We start from the raw sequence: 16942 nt of genomic DNA on the forward strand, positions 1-16942 counted from the left end.
ATTTTGTACATGTTGTATTCGATATTCCCATGGTGAAATACTTGAAGTTGTCTAAGAAGCAGCTGGTGAGGTGGGGACTAGAACTTGGGAGAAAGACAAAAGACAAACTAGATATGCAAAGTTGATTTGGGAGTGACTTGAAAATAAATTATAGCCTATCAAAGCTAATGAGGCCACTAAGTACCAGACTATAGTCAGAGAAGAGATCTGAGGACCAAACCTTAGGTAATATCCATGACTTGAAGAGGTGAGATGTCAATAAAGAATGAATACAGTATGACAACAAGGAGTCAAACAGGGATGGAGAACCACAAGAGAGGAGTGTCACAAAAACTTAGAGAGGTGACAATATACAGGAAATGAGGATGAACATGGTATCAAATAAAAATAAAATATATAAAAAAGAAATCAAGCAAGATGAAGATTGAAATAAAACTCTTTACTGTGATGATGAAAGGATAACTGGCAACATTGCAGAGAACAGTATCAGTTGAGTGATATGATTTGATCCTTAGACACAATTGTAGGCAATGTTTTCTGGAGTAAATTTGGGGTGGGAAGAGGAAGGCAATCAAAGCAAAAGACTGATATTTTGAGAGCAACTGACAAAACTGTAATCATTCATGAGAGCCTAGAAATTTGGACAGGTTCTCTTGGACTTTGTTTTAATAGAATGAGGAATTTCCTTTCCTCTGCTTTGCTAAATCTCTAATTTCCTTCCCTTAAAAGCACAACACAGTTGTCCTCTTCTACACAATCCCTTCCCTGAACCTCTCCACCCCCATTATTAGCACTGTTTCTCTCTAAAATTCCTTACCAAGTAGCTTCTATGCACTTATTTATGTACATGTTCTTCCCTCCCTACATGCAACCAAGAGAATGCAATCTCCCTGAAGGTATTATTTCTGTTTCTCTTACAGTGGAAGCATCATGCATAGTATCAAGAAAACAATACACATACACACACATATATAATTACAACAATGTAAATGGAAAGAGCAATCAAGGGAAAGTGAAAAATAAATGTTTCCAAATTATAAAGAACTGCCTCAAAATAAGAGATATGAAAAGAAACCACTACACTTTTACAGAGATGGTAAGTTTACAAGTCATGTATATAGAGTATATTTTCAGACTTTTTGATGTATTGATCAATTCAACTAATTTTTTCTTCTTTTAAAATTGTTATTTGTGTTATATGATGGCTTTCTAAGAAGAGAAACTGGTGGAAAGGATGGTCATTTATACAAATGGCATGAATAAACATTTATTTTTTAAAAAATCAAAAAAATTTATTCAAGGAATGCCATCTAAGAAGGCAAAACAATTGCAGAATAGTCCATTTTTTCTATTAAGTATTCCAGGAAGGCTTAAAAAAGAGTACCATATAATTATCAAAAAGAAAAAAATGCTATCTTTTTCTATCTAAAGTCCATCCAAAGAGAAATCTGAAAATCTTTAGACAATGGAGAAGAGGTACACATCAAGTACAAGAGCACAATGAAAAAGACCCATCTCATAGGTGAATTTGAGTCATGCCAGGAAAACTTGCAGGTTGCCATTGTGTTGCATATAGTGGAGGTGAGACCCTATAAATTTCAGATCAGGAGGGCAGCAATAAAATTATGCACTTCTGGTCAAAATAGTGGCTTAGAAGCAGCAAAAGTTCAGACCTCTGAAAACCCTTCCTTACCGATCACAAACTGAATACTCCTAGAGGGCTGAAATTCAAACTTATCAACAGGACAGGTAATCATGGCTGCAATCTAGACGCCACACGCTTCCTCTCCCTGGCACCAAACGGAACAGTCTACATCAAAGGAGCATAAAAATCACCTTTGGTGGAACAGGACTCCCCAGTATCCCACAGAGGTGAAGGTACGTGGGGCTTGAACATTTCCACACCTTAATAAGAAGGAGGAAAAGCTTGCACAGAAAAGTGAACTGAGCCTCCCTTCCCCCACCCCACCTCCCCCACCAAACCAGAGTGCTCACCGGGACAGCAAGTGAGTGGGGAATGTCTCTGTCTGGGGGGGGGGGGGGGGCACTCCAGGGTCCTTGGGATCTGGGGACTGCCAGGAAAAAACGTCTCAGGGCGGTTTCACTGGAGAACCCGGCGCTGAGCACGGGGGTCAGCGGAGCTGTACTTGGGGCAGTTGCGCTGAACATCTGGGTGGAGCTAAACACCAGGGGTGGACCACACGCTGATTATCTGGGCGCAGCAGAACACCTGGGCAGTTTGGCTGTGATCAGGGCCCCAGCGCTCTAAGAAACCTCAGAGGCTGGGAAGAATTAGTCAGAGGCAACCTAAATTCACAGAAAAACCGCCCATATCACCGAGACCCCAGACCAAAAAGGAAAGGGGAATAAAACCACCAAAGGGATGGCTCACATTCAACACAATAGAAGAATTCCAAGAATTTGTAAAGAAAAGGCCAGACCTGAACAGAAAATTTGATACCCAAGCACAGAACTCAAGAGAATTATCAAAAGGTAATTTTAAAAGAGGGGCAAAAAGAAAAACAAAACAAAACAAACAAAAAAATCTTTTTTTAAGAAACCCCGTTAGTTAAAATGATATGTGTCCCTATGAGAAAAGAGGTCATTGGTAACTCTTAAAAATAGTTATTATCACCTGGACAGCTAGAAGAATTACACTTAGAGGGAACAGTGACAAACCATATAGGATGAAATGCCAAGACATAAATATGTATATAGATATATGTATGCATAAATACATATATGTGTGTATATACATATATACACACAACAAGAGCTAAAAAGTGGTTAATACTAAAAGAAATGGGAAAAGAAAGAATAGGGAATAATTTATATGACACAAAGAAGCTCATGGCAGAAGTAGGGAGAACATCAATATACTGGAAGGGAAAAAAGGTTGGAGATAGGAAATACTGAACTCTTACATGCATTGAAATTGACTGAAAAAGGGAAGAACAATACAATTTATTGGAGCAGAGAATTGATTTTCTCCCTATAGGTAAGTAGAAGGGTAACAAACAGACTGGTGGGGAGAGAAGCAGTACAAGGGAGGGAGATGGTGTGGGGGGTTAGTTTAAAAAGATTGTAAAGAAAATAAGGGGGAATTAAGAAGGGAGGGGGTAAAAAAGGAAATAAAATAAGGGGGAACTAGGTGGACTGATTAAAAACAAAACATTGTTATAGAAGGAAATAGGGAAAGAAGAAAAGGCAGGACTAGGAGTAGAAATCAAAATGCTGAGAAATACACAACTGGTAATCATAACTCTGAATGTGAATGGAATAAAATCACCCATAAAACTCAAGCGAATAGCAGAGTGGATTAGAAACCAAAACCCTACAATATGCTGTCTACAGGAAACACACAATGGGAAGGTAGATAGACATGCATACGGTAAAAGTAAGAGAGTGCAGCCAAAGTAAAAATAGATCTAGTTAAAAGAGATAGGGAAGGTAATTACATCCTGATAGAAGGTACTATAGACAATGAGGGAAATATCAGTGCTCAACTTGTATGCACCAAATGACATAGCATCCAAATTTCTACTAGTGGAGCTCAAGGATGAAATAAAAAAACTATACCAGTGTGAGACCTGAACCTGTTAGAACTAGATATATCAAAACAAAAAATAAATAAGAGGCAAAAGAAGTGAATTAAATTTTAGAAAGAATAGAGTTAGTAGATATGTGGAGAAAATAAATATGAATAAAAAGGAATACACCTTCTTTTCAGCCGCATATGGTAAATTCACAAAGATTGATCCTGTATTAGGGCATAAAAATATTGCAAACATGAGCAAAAGAACAGAAATAGTAAATACAACCTTCTCAGGTCACAATGCAATGAAGATAATAATTAGTAAGGGTACATGGAGAGGCAAATCAAAAATTAATTGGAAATTGAACAATGTGATTCTCCAAAACCTGTTAGTTAAAGACCAAATCATAGAAACAATCAATAACTTCATTGAAGAAAATGACAATTATGAAGCATTCTTTCAAAATCTATGGGATGCAGCCAAAGTAGTACTTAGGGGGAAATTCATATCCATGAGTTCATATATTACAAATTAGAGAGGGCAGAGGTAAATGAATTGGGCATGCAAATTAAAAAAAAAAACTAGAAAGCAAAAAATTTAAAAATCCTCAGATGAAGAATAAATTAGAGATCCTAAAAATCAAAGGAGAAATTATTAAATTTGAAAGCCAAAGAACTATTGATTTAATAAATAAGATTAGAAGCTGGTACTTTGAAAAAAAAACAAATAAAATATACAAAGTACTGGTCAATTTAATTTAAAAAAGGAAATAAGAAAACCTAATTGATAGTATCCAAGATGAAAAGGGAGACCTCACTTCTAATGAAGAGCTCATTAAGACTATCATTAAAAATTATTATTCCCAATTATAGGGCAAAAATATGGCAATCTTGGTGATATGGATAACTATTTACAAAAATATAAATTGCCTAGACTAACAGAGGAAGAAATAGATTACCTAATACCCCATATCTGAAAAAGAAATTGAACAAGCTATCAAAGAACTCCCTAAGAAAAAATTCCCCAGGACCAGATGGATTCACAAATGAATTCTATCAAACATTCAAAGAACAACTAATCCCAATATTTTATTAACTATTTGACAGAATAAACAAAGAAGGGGTTCTACCAAATTCCTTTTACGACACAAATATGGTACTGATTCCTAAGCGAGGCAGGTCAAAAACAGAAAAAGAAAACTTCAGACATATCTTAATGAATCTAGATGCAAAAATCTTAAATAGGATACTAGCAAAAAGATTTCAGCAAGTCATCACAAGGGTTATTCACTATGACCAGGTACAATTCATACCAGGAATTCAAGGATGGTTCAATATTAAGAAAACCATCCACATATTTGACCATATTAACAAGCAAATTGACAAAAATCACATGATTATGTCAATAAATGCAGAAAATCCTTTGACAAAATACAACACCAAGTTCTATTAAAAACAGTAAAAAGCACAGGAATAGAATGATCTTTCCTAAAAATAATAAACAGTATATATCTAAAACCATCAGCCAACATCATCTGCAATTGGGGATAAAATAGAAGCCTTCTCAATAATATCAGGAGTGAAACAAGGATGCCCATTATCATCTCTATTAGTTAACATTGTACTAGAAACACTAGCTGTAGCAATTAGAGAAGAAAAAGAAATTGAAGGTACTAAAATTATCAATGAGGAGACAAAGCTATCACTCTTTGCCGATGATATGATGGTCTACCTAATGAACCCCAGAGAATCAACCAAAAAGCTAGTCGAAAAATCAAGAACTTTAGCAAGGTTGCAGGATACAAAATAAACCCACATAAATCATCAACATTTCTATATATCTCCAACACATCTCAGCAGCAAGAATTGGAAAGAGAAATTCCATTTAAAATTACCCTGAACGATATAAAATACTTCGGGATCTATCTACTGAGATGAACAGAGGAATTATATGAACACAACTAGAAAACACTCTCCACACAATTTAAACTAGATCTAAACAATTGGTAAAATGTCGACTGCTTATGGGTAGGATGAGTTAACATAATAAAAATGACCATCCTACCCAAATAAATTTACTTATTTAGTGCCATACCCATTGAACTACGAAAAAAATTTTTTTCTGAATTTGAAAAAAAAAACATAATAAAATTCATTTGGAAGAACAAAAGATCAAGGATATCCAGGGAATTCATAAAAAAATGTGAAGAAGGAGGTCTCGTAGTCCCAGGTCTCAAACTATACTATAAAGTAGTGGTCATCAAAACAGTTTGGTACTGGCTAAGAGAAATAAAGGAGAATTATTGGAACTGATTTGGAGTAAGTGACCTCAACAAGACAGTCTATGACAAGCCCAAAGATCCCAGCTTTTGGGACTAAAACCCACTATTTGATTAAAAAAAAAACTGCTGGGGAAATTGGAAGAGAGTATGGAAGAGATTAGATTTGGATCAACATCTCACACCCCAAACCAAGATAAACTCATAATAGGTGAATTACTTCAATATAAAGAAAGAAATTATAAGCAAATTAGGTGAACACAGAATAATATAAATGTCAGATCTTTGGGCAAGGAAAGACTTTAAAGCCAAGCAAGAGCTAGAATAAATCACAAAATGTAAAATCAATAATTTTAATTACATCAAATTAAAAAGGTTTTGTACAAACAAAACTAATGCAACCAAAATTAGAAGGGAAGTCACAAATTGGGAAAAATATGTTAATAATAAAAACCTCTGACAAAGGTCTAAGTATTCAAATTCATAAAGAACTAAACCACTTGTACAAAAAAGTCAAGCCATTCGCCAATTGATAAATGGGCAAGGGACACGAACAGGCAATTTTCAGTTAAAGAAATCAAAACTATTAATAAGCACATGAAAAAGTGTTCTAAATCTCTGATAATCAGAAAGATGAAAATCAAAACCCCTCTGAGGTATCACACCTAGAGAAATGCAAATCAAAACAACTCTGAGGTATCACCTCACACCTAGCAGATTGGCTAACATGACAGTTATAGAAAGTAATGAATGCTGGAGGGGATGTGGCAAAGTAGGGACATTAATTCATTGCTAGTGGAGTTGTGAACTGATCCAACCATTCTGGAGGATGATTTAGAACTATGCCCAAAGAGCGCTAAAAGACTATCTGTCCTTTGATCCAGCCATACCACTGCTGGGTTTCTACCCCAAAGAGATAATAAGGGAAAAGATATGTACAAGAATATTCATAGCTGCACTCTTTGTGGTGGCAAAAATTTGGAAAATAAGGGGATGCCCTTCAATTGGGGAATGGCTGAACAAATTGTGGTATATATTGGTGATGGAATACTATTATGTTCAAATGAACAATAAAGTGGAAGAATTCCATGGGGACTGAAATGACCTCCAGGAATTGATACAGAGCGAAAGGAGCAGAACTAGGAGAATATTGTACACAGAGACCGATACACTGTGGTATAGTCGAATGTAATGGACTTCTCCATTAGTGGCATTTCGGTGATCCTGAACAACTTGGGGGAATCTATGAGAAAAATCACTATCCATATTCAGAGGAAAATCTGGGAGTAGATGCTATAATAATTAAAATAGTGGAAGACATAAATTGTTGCAGATAAAAGAGTTGGAGCCTTAAATTGTGACCACAGAAAATATGTTTTCAAGACAGTGTCTTGTGTTTAATCAATATATAAGGTGGTCGCCAGGGAAAAATTCCCAATTATTAAATATACCCAAGTCAGCTGGGTTTTATAGAGATTTTAATGAATACAAATGAGGAATTAAAGAAAGGGAGAGAGAGAGAGAAGGAAATAATGAGGAAAAGATAGGCCAGCCCAGGCCAGCTCTGGCCAACCCAGGCTCAAGCCCTAAGAGAAAGATCAGTCAGTTTTTTATCCACTCACCACAAGATTTGTCCAAGCAAAGATTCTAGTGTTCAGAGAGACACCAGTTCAGCTTTGGCCAGCTGCCATCTCCATAGAGAGAATCTCTGAGACTCCCTGAGACTCCCTCCTTGAGACTGTCCTGAGAGAGAGCTTTTCCTCTCCTTTTAAAGGGAATTTTCTTCTATGTCTCCTCCCCTAAGTTCTCACATCTACCAATCACAGTAGACATTTTCCAAAGGACAGACCATTCTTAATTCACACCTAAGAAGGCTTCAACTTTTGATTAAGTTCACGCCTGAAAAACCTCTGAGTAAGTTTCTCACCTCTTTGCTCCTTGACCTTTATAGGTACTTAGCACCCTTTTGTATTAGATGTAAAAATAGGCACAGCTTAAGAACTTTTGCCTTACTATAGTATGGGTTTAAGTATTTTTCATTGTTCATCAAGGAGTTTCTTCCCCTAAAGCAAGCTTAAGTAGGGGTGGAGTAGAGGTCTCACATTCCTGATCTAAGTCCCTTCATTGTTTAAATGGGGAATGGTCTTAACCAAACCTTATGAAGTAGGGTCTGAGAATTTTTAAGGTTCACAATACACCAAAGAAAAACAAGTGCTTGAATCCATGGGTCAAAGGGATATGGCTGGGGATGTAGACTCTAAATGTACATCCTAATGCAAACACCAACAACATGGATATAGGTTCTGATCAAGGACACATGTAATACCCAATGAAATTGCGCGTCGGCTGTGGGAATGGTTGGGGGAGGAGAGGAAGGATATTAACATGATTCTTATAACAAAGGAATAATGTTCTAAATTGACTAAATAAATTAATTTTAAAAATTCATTTTACAAATGTGGAAACTAAGGCTCTTAGAGTTTAAGAGGATTCTGTACACTCCAACCCAGTGGTTACCTTCTTTTTCTGAAGAGGATAGGATAATATTTTTTTAAGTTCCAAGCCCAAAATTTTCTCTCTAGATGCCAAGTGTTTCAATTTGGATGAATAATGAATGGAAAAAAGTAGCACTTAGACTTGTCTTGGGAATGTAGTGTAATGGAAAAATTTATGAAGTTGGAATCAAAGACCTTGTTTTTAATCTTTCTTCTGTTACCAGATACCTAGGAGGTAAATGGCACCATAGATAGAGTATTGGACATTGATGGATTTTAAGATCGAAATTTTCATCTTGTCCCAGACATTCACTCACTCTGTGACTCTGGACAAGTCACTTAATCTCTTTTAGTCCCAATTTCCTCACTTCATGGAGCCAGACTCAATGGCTTTTAAGGATTTTCCAACTTTAAATCTATGATCACAATAACCAGTAGGATTTTGGAACTGAATTTCTTCATCTATAAAACAAGGATGTAAAAGTAAATGACAGCTGAATTCAATAACAACTGTAGATCCACTTTGGAGAGTAATTTGGAATTATACCTGAAGAACTATAAAATTGTGTATACCCTTAGATCCAGCAACATCACTGCTTGGTCTATTTATGGGGGAGATCAAGGAAAAAGAAAAAGAACCTACATATTCCAAAATATTTATAGCAGTTCTCTTGGAGTTGGCAAAGAACTAGAAATAGAGGGATACTGATCAATTGGGGAATAGCTAAACAATTTTGGTATAAGATTGTGTTGGGAAATTACTGCATCACAAGAAATGATATACAGTTTAATTTAAAAATAAAAACCTTGGAAAGAAGTACACAACATAATGAAGAATGAAACAAATAGAACCAAGAGAACATTTTATACATGACAGATTTAATATTTGAAGAATAACTTCTGAATGTTCATCTCTAGAGAATGAACCAAAAAAAAATGGAGACGTAAAGTAGATATGTTTGCAGAATGATTCTTTTATGGTATAGAGAGAAGGGTTGGGGCTGAGATACTGGGAAATAAATTCTATTAACAAGAAAACACGCTTTTGAGGTAAAAAAATAATTCTATTATAAATGATTCCTGAAAAATATTTACTTAACACAGAATTTTTTCAATGATAGAATGGTTCATTTTGAGAATTCTCAGAATAAAATTCATTAGTATCTGTCAAAAATGTTCTAAAACAGAAATTTTATATGGTGAGGAAATATAAAGACTGGCCCATCTGGCCCACCAATGCTATAATTTTCTCAGCCACAGAAGACAACTAGGCATATACAAATTATTATCTTGTGTTCATTCATTTAGACATTGTGAGTCAGGCAGGGTTCCTTGTCCTACAACCTGTTAAGGCAGCATTTTTCCTTAAGAAACTCACCAGTGCAGTGAGCTGCCAATTCCCAAATACAGTCTTTTCAATGAAACATGCATGTGTCTTGATGTTTATGAAGTTGGTAACTATTTGGAATAAATAGGATCTTTTTTAATTAAAAAAAAGGTCTCTTTCATGCCATCAGGCAGAAAGTTGATACTTTTATTCAAAATCTCTCTCTTCTACCACATCCTCCCCTACTGCATCAGGACACCTTTACTGGAAAACCATCCTGTGCTTACTTGGTTAAAACTCCTAAACATATCCATTTACTGCTATTGGGGCTAGTTGCCATGGTAACTGATACTGTCACTACAGCATGCAATTAAATCCAACTGAATTCATGATGTGCTCCTGCTGTTGGGAGACACAACTTATAGTTTTCCAGTTTTACTTGGATCTGAAATTTGGCTTTGTGCTCTGCTTTTTCTGGTGCCAGAACAACATGAAGTCAAGTTTATATTGTGTACCAAATGCTCAGATTGCTCAGAGAAAGAATGCCTGTATTTCCTGCATTGAGCAGCAACAGGACAATTTTTTTTTGAAAAGGAGGCAATTTATTTTTTTTTGGTTTCTCATTTCCTGTGACAATATTCTCCATGACTTTAAAAAACATATAACCAAGGTGACTGTTAAACTACCCTAGAAAATAATTTGGAAATACACTTTTTAAAATACTAATTATGCCCATATCTCTTGAACCAGATTCCATGATTAGGTTTATACCCCAAAGGAGGTCTAAGACAGAAAAGTCCTGTGTACATCAGAATGCCCATGATAGCATTTTTATGATAACAAAAAACTGGAAACAAAGCAGATGTTTATCAACAGGGGAATACTAACACAAGATGATGATAATGGTGGTGATGGTGATGATGATGGTGGTGATGGTGGTGGTGGTGGAAGAAAGAAAGGAAATAAGGAAGAAAGGGAGGGAGGGAAGAAAAGAGGGAAGAAGTTAAGACATGAAATATCTACAATGGACAAGTACTATGTTAAGTATTTTACAAAAATATTTTGTTTGCTTCTCAGCTAATAATAATCACTAGCCTTCATATAGCACTTTAAGATTTGTGAAATGCTTTATAAATACAACAACCCTAGAAGGTAAGTACTATTATTATGCCCATTTTATAGATGAAATAACCGAGGATGACAGGTTAAGTGACTTACCTGAGGTCACAGAACTAGTACCTGAAACAGGAATTGAACTCAGGTTTTTTGAGATCCAGCATTAGCCACTGTGATGCCTAGTTGCCTCTTGAGATGATATGATAAATACAGAGAGACAGAAGATTTCCATGACCTAAAGTTAAGTAATTAACTACAACTACCAGGAAAAAGGAAAGAAAAGATAAACAACTATATACACAATGCCTAAGGTTGATCCAAAAGCAGAGTTGTAAAAATGCATCCTTTTTCCATATTTCAAGAAACTAGGATTTATGTGTGTGGAAAAGCACATATCCTATCAGATACACTGTGCTGCCTAGTTCTAATGAGCTAATTATATTCATTTATTAATCTTTGATATAAGAAAAAAATTTTCTAGATAAGGGAAGGTGTGAAGATTGGATTTAGTTATTTCCTGTTTGTAACAATGAAGATACTTAGTTTAACAAAATCAGGAATGTCTTGGGAACTCTAAATTACTCCACCCTACTTAGACCATACTTTTGGGGAAGATAAAATTGTAATCTTCTGATTGAACAATGAAGGTACTTAATTCCCACCTTATAGTGAAGCTAGAATTTTAAGCTAAGTCTATTTTTAGATCTTAATACAAGAAGGTGTTAAGTAACTATAAAAGTTAAATTACTCACGAAAAGGTCAAGTAACTCACAAAAAGTGAACTTAACAAAGAAGTGTTAAGTAACTCTAAAGATCTAATCAAATCAAAGAAAATGAGAACTAAAAGTATGGGCAGTCCTGGAGAAAAGCCTTTGATATGATTGGTAGAGGTGAAAATTTAAAGGAGGAGACACAAGGGTGGAAGGTCTATATATTTGGAATTTTTGCTATCCCCAGCACCTTACTGGTGATGGAGAGTTAGCTAAGAGCAGCGTGCTGAGCCTTCTGGCATCTTAGTATGGCTACAAGCTATTTTTCTGGTTTGGTGGTGAGTTTCTGGCTGAGTTTCCTTCTTTACTTCCCAACTTTATCCCCTTAGAAGCCTCTAATCTTCTTCAGAGATCTAGAGGTGGAAATTTTAAACTCCCCCTGGCACAGGCCAGGCAAAAGAAATCCTATATCCTCTTCCTTCCTTCTACTTAAATTCCTTCCCTCTATATTAATTAAATTACCATAAAGTTCCAGACTGACTTGGGTATTTTATTTGGGATGTTTCCCCAGCGACCAATTAAATCTAGATTTTAAGTCACAATCCTAAAATTATCTTGACAAAGGTAAGGAACATATTTAGAAGTTAATATAATGGGAAAATAATACCAACAAAAGGAGAAAAAATGAAAGTCTATTCCATCTTTGTCAATTTTCCCTGCCATTTAGTTTATCCTTATTCAAGTTTATCCTTTGTACAATTAAATCAGCTATTGAATGTCTAGATCAGCAGTTCTCAACCTCTCAATTTGTAGCAATAAGAATACATAATGCATATCAGGTATTTACATTCTGAATCATAACTGTAGCAAAATTTCAGTTTTGAAGTAGTCACGAAAATCATTTTTTGTTTTGGGGTCACTGCAACATGAGGAACTGTATTGCGGGGTCACAGCATTAGAAAGGTTGAGAACCAGTGGTCTAGATGAAGATAAAAACAGTCCTTCTGAACATGGAATCCCAATGCAATTTTTCCCCATGACCATAGCTTGGGGGGGCGGGGGGAAGGGTGTAGTATGGCATAATGGGGAAGGACCATACAGCTTTAATCATTGTCATGAAAATAAAGTTTAAAAAGAAAAGCACCTAAACAGTTGAAACTCTTTAGTAACAGCTTCTTACCTCCAATATTCTCAGCAAGCATATAATAGATGCCAAACACTACCCTAGGGATTGGGAAGAGAAAGACAAGAATGAAGTTCTGAGATCAAGGAGACTACAGTTTCTAGAGTAGATAAGCATATGTTATATATAAGTCAATGTACAAATGTATATGAAGTAATTTTCTGATGAGGAGGAATATTGAGTGAGAGAATCAAAAAGGACCTCCTGGGAGATAGCCCTGGGGCTGAAACCTGAAGGAAAAAATTGTTATTCATTTGTTTCAGTCATGTCTAACTCTCCATGACCCATTTGAGAGTTTCTTAGCAAAGATACTGGAGTGGTTTGCCATTTCCTTCTTCAGTTCATTTTATCAATGAGGAAACTGAGGCAAACAGGGTTAAATGACTTGCTCAGGGTCACACAGCTAGTATCTCAGGATAGATTTTAACCCAAGTCTTCCTGACTCCAGTCCTGGTGCTCTATCCACTATACTACCTAGTTGTTCCTTGAAGAGAACTAGGAGAATCTAAGTAGAGGAGGTGATGAAGAACCCTCTAGGCATAGGGATAGTCTATTCAAAAGCCTGGACACTTCTGGTCGACATGGGTCATAGTATTCTGTGTCTTAGAGACACGATCAAGCCCATAGGCTTGCCTATCCACTCCCCTACAAGTTACCTAAACCAAGGAGCATTCTGTTTGGAGTGGATTTTGGCCAGTCCCTGTGGCAAACACTACAGACACCTGATTTCTGTACAGGGATCTAGAATGAGAAGATGACAAAAGGCAACAAATATGGCAAGAATTTAAGCAGACAGTGTAGAAAAACAAGGCTCAAGGAGGGAAAGATTCAGGGAAAAACAAATAGAGTTTGAAAATAGCATGGTGGGGAAGACATGAAGCTCCAAGCAGAATAAATCTACTAATACCAACTGCTCTTGTGCCCAATTTTGCATCTTGTTCCCTTGATTTCCCCAACCTTTGCAGATGCTCATGAAGATAAAATAAAGTTTATTATTGTCTATGAGAATGTCCATCCAAAGCTGAATCCAGAACTCACGGTGTCCCCAGGGCTACTTCAATAGCTATAAAAGAAATAACAGAAATAAAGTGGAGCCTAAGTTTACCAGAGTTAATTTTTTTCCACTAGGGGTCAGTTTGCATCTTTTAAATGCCAACTAGAAAACAAAAGAGTCTTACATTACTGCTGACAATTGCTGGGATAGGGACCAGACATTCAACTGCAGTGATTCACAGTAGAAAAAAGGTTGAGGTTAAATCCAGCATCCAGCAATTTCAGGAAGGATACCATTTAGGAAAGAAACAAACAAACAGGAAGAATATTCCTGTGTTCCTATTGTAGTCTTTTCCTAATCTATATGTAGCAATTCCATATGGAAATTATTTAGGGGGTCATGGAGTGTGTGTGGCAGAGTACAAACAATACTTCTCAAATGACCTAAAAGACAAATATACACCTCCTCTCAGTCTTCTGTAGGTGTGCTACTAGATAGATAAATAGTGGGGGTGTATGTGGAGAAACAGAGAAACAGAGAGACAGACACAGAAACAGACAGACAGACAGAAAGAGATAGACACGGAGAGAGACAGACAGACAGACAGACAGACACACAGAGAATTCTCTCTCACTGGGTTCAAAGGCAATAGTAAGTATTGTCTGGTTATTCCTCAGAAATCACTTAAAAATTAAAATCTCTCTCGTATATTTAACTAGCTGTACTACTACTACTACTAAACGTTTAGAAAAAAAGGGTTTTTTCCACATTCATATTCCCATATTCATTTTCATTCTCAAATCTGAAACATCAGTATATTTTTACTAACTATTTATTAATAGTAATAAATAATAGAGACACAGATCAATATTTAAACAATGTTTTAAATATGAGGGAAGCCATAGCCAGAGCTACATTTATACTCTCAAAAAAGCAGGAGAAAAAAGTTGTTGACTTGAATTTCTCCTATCCATTGGCAACTGCCAACTCCTTCCAAATACTAGAACCACAGTCCAACAATTCAGTTCTCTTTGGAATGTAGTTAACTCAGTTCCTCTCAAAATGACATTTGACTCAAAAGTCAGTTCATCTCTCCTAAGAATACACAGTTGAGTTCTCCTGAGGGTGGCAATTGAAACATCCTTCAGGAATGTTCTTCAGAATATCTTCTCTGTAGCATCTTTCTCCAAAGTTAGCTGCCACTCTCTCCCAAAGAGCAGTTAAATCATTTGCCCTCAGGAATTAAGGATTTCAGTTTTTTCATACCACTTCCTTCTCCCATGACAGCTTACTCTTTACATCTTTCACTGACTGTCTCTACAATATTAAAATCAATAATCAGTCTCTCAGAGACTTTATGCAGTGAACTTGAACTGGCTAAGTCTTATTAGCAATGAAATACTTTTGGTCCTCCTTAGGGCCTCTTTCAAAGATGGCAAGTAACTGTTTTCTTCAAGGTACAATATTAGTAGCCGAAGTCTATGTATGATAAAGACTTTTTAGGCCAGGACTTAAACTACTACCCAAAATCTCAGTGTCAACATGATATCATTCTCCTCAGAACAAACAGAATGAGCATCAGCTTCAGACAGATCACTTCCACAGTTAGCTGTCTGAAAGAGGCTTCCTTCTGTCCATAGGTGGAACATCAGTCTCTTCTTTGATAAAACACACCACAAAAACTAGACCTGGCAAGTTGGACTTATTCTGTGAAGTGTCCTTAGTCAGTCAATACATGTTTATAAGAGGCCTATTATATGTTATGCACTGTGCTAAATGCTAAGGACACAAAGAAAAACAAAAGATATTTCCTGCCCTCAAGAATCCCACAATCTAGTAGGGACAGACAACACAGAAAGGAAAGCTAAAAAGCTGGGAAGGAAGGAGGAAACAGTACTGAGTCCAGGGCATGATGGAAGTGAGGAGGAGAAGAAGAAGAAGCAGTTTGTATAACACTAAGTGCCAGGCACTGTGCAAATACTTCAAAATATTATCACATTTGATCTTATAATTTGTAAGCGTCAAATTTCTTCTTTTATAATGACAAGCACAACTAATCCAAAAATGTTTCAATGATGTAGACTGTTAGTAGGCTGCAAGGCATCATGCCAGTAAAATAAGCTCTGTGTGTCCTCTCAAGGGCTGGTTTGGGCTCCTGAACTCTACTCCCAACAGGCTATTTTATTGTTAAAGGATCCTGTTACAAGTTTCTGCTCATCAAACTTCCCAGCAGTACAAGTGTGAGTCTATATGGCATATATGCACTCTATTGTGCTTCTATTCCAGAGTTTCGCAGATAAGTCACCTGACCCAGTACAGAGAAGTCCACTCTTGTAGTGAAGTGTGTATATTCTGGCACGGATGATACTGTGTCCAAGGGACCATAAGGTCTCAAAAACTTTAAGGCCTTCAATGGCTTCCTTCTTAGAATTGCCTTCAAATAAACTTTCTTCTAATGCAAAGCATCCTGAATACAATCATCTGCCAGACCAAGTTCTCCAGGCTGTCGGTGGTAAATACCTTTGTGCAGGCACTTTACCTTATTGCACTGCTTAGAGAAGAGGTAACATGTGAATAAGGTCTGAGGATTGAGCCATTTTAACAAATAAAAACTGAGTTCCAGAGGAAGAAGTTTGAGGAAGTTGCATTTGAGCAGTCTCCAGTTTACTGGAAAGGCACTTGACTGCACATTGTGAACCTTAAAAATTCTCAGACCCTACTTCATAAGGTTGGGTTAAGACCATTCCCCACTTTAAACAATGAAGTAACTTAGATCAGGAATGTGAGAACTCTACTTCACCATACTTAAGCATGCCTTAGGGGAAGATAAAGTTGTAAACTCATTTCTGAACAATGAAAAGTACTTAAACCCATACTTACTGTAGGACAAAAGTTCTTAGGCCATGCCTATTTTAGGACTACTACAAAAGGATGCTAAGTACCTATAAAGGTCAAGCAACTTGTGAACTTACAAGGAGAAAAGAGTTGAGAACTTATTCAGAGATTCTAGTCTACTCAGGTGTGAACTAAGAATGGTCTGTCCTTTGAAAAACGTCTTCTGTGATTGGTAGATATAAGGACTTAGGGGAGGTGACATAGGAGAAAATTCCCTTTAAATAGGAGCTCAGATACATTCAGAGAGTCATTCAGATTCAGGATTGAGCTGGTGGAGGCAGCTGAGATGAAGCTGGCCTGGTGTCACTAGAATCCTTGCTTGGACAGGTCTTGTGGTGAGTGATTAAGGACTGACTGATCTTTCTTTTAGGGCTTAGGCCTGGGTTGGCCAGGGCTGCCCTGAGCTGG

The 16942-nt window shown here is 36.6% G+C and overlaps 1 pseudogene; it reads right to left on the minus strand.

Annotated features, from left to right (window-relative positions):
* Window positions 1-15774: 15774 nt before the first annotated feature.
* LOC100618963 (F-box/WD repeat-containing protein 2-like) overlaps window positions 15775-16942 on the minus strand; it is a 145909-nt pseudogene continuing 144741 nt past the window's right edge.

Source organism: Monodelphis domestica, chromosome 6 (assembly GCF_027887165.1).
Source record: "Monodelphis domestica isolate mMonDom1 chromosome 6, mMonDom1.pri, whole genome shotgun sequence".
Classification (NCBI taxonomy): Eukaryota; Metazoa; Chordata; class Mammalia; order Didelphimorphia; family Didelphidae; genus Monodelphis; species Monodelphis domestica.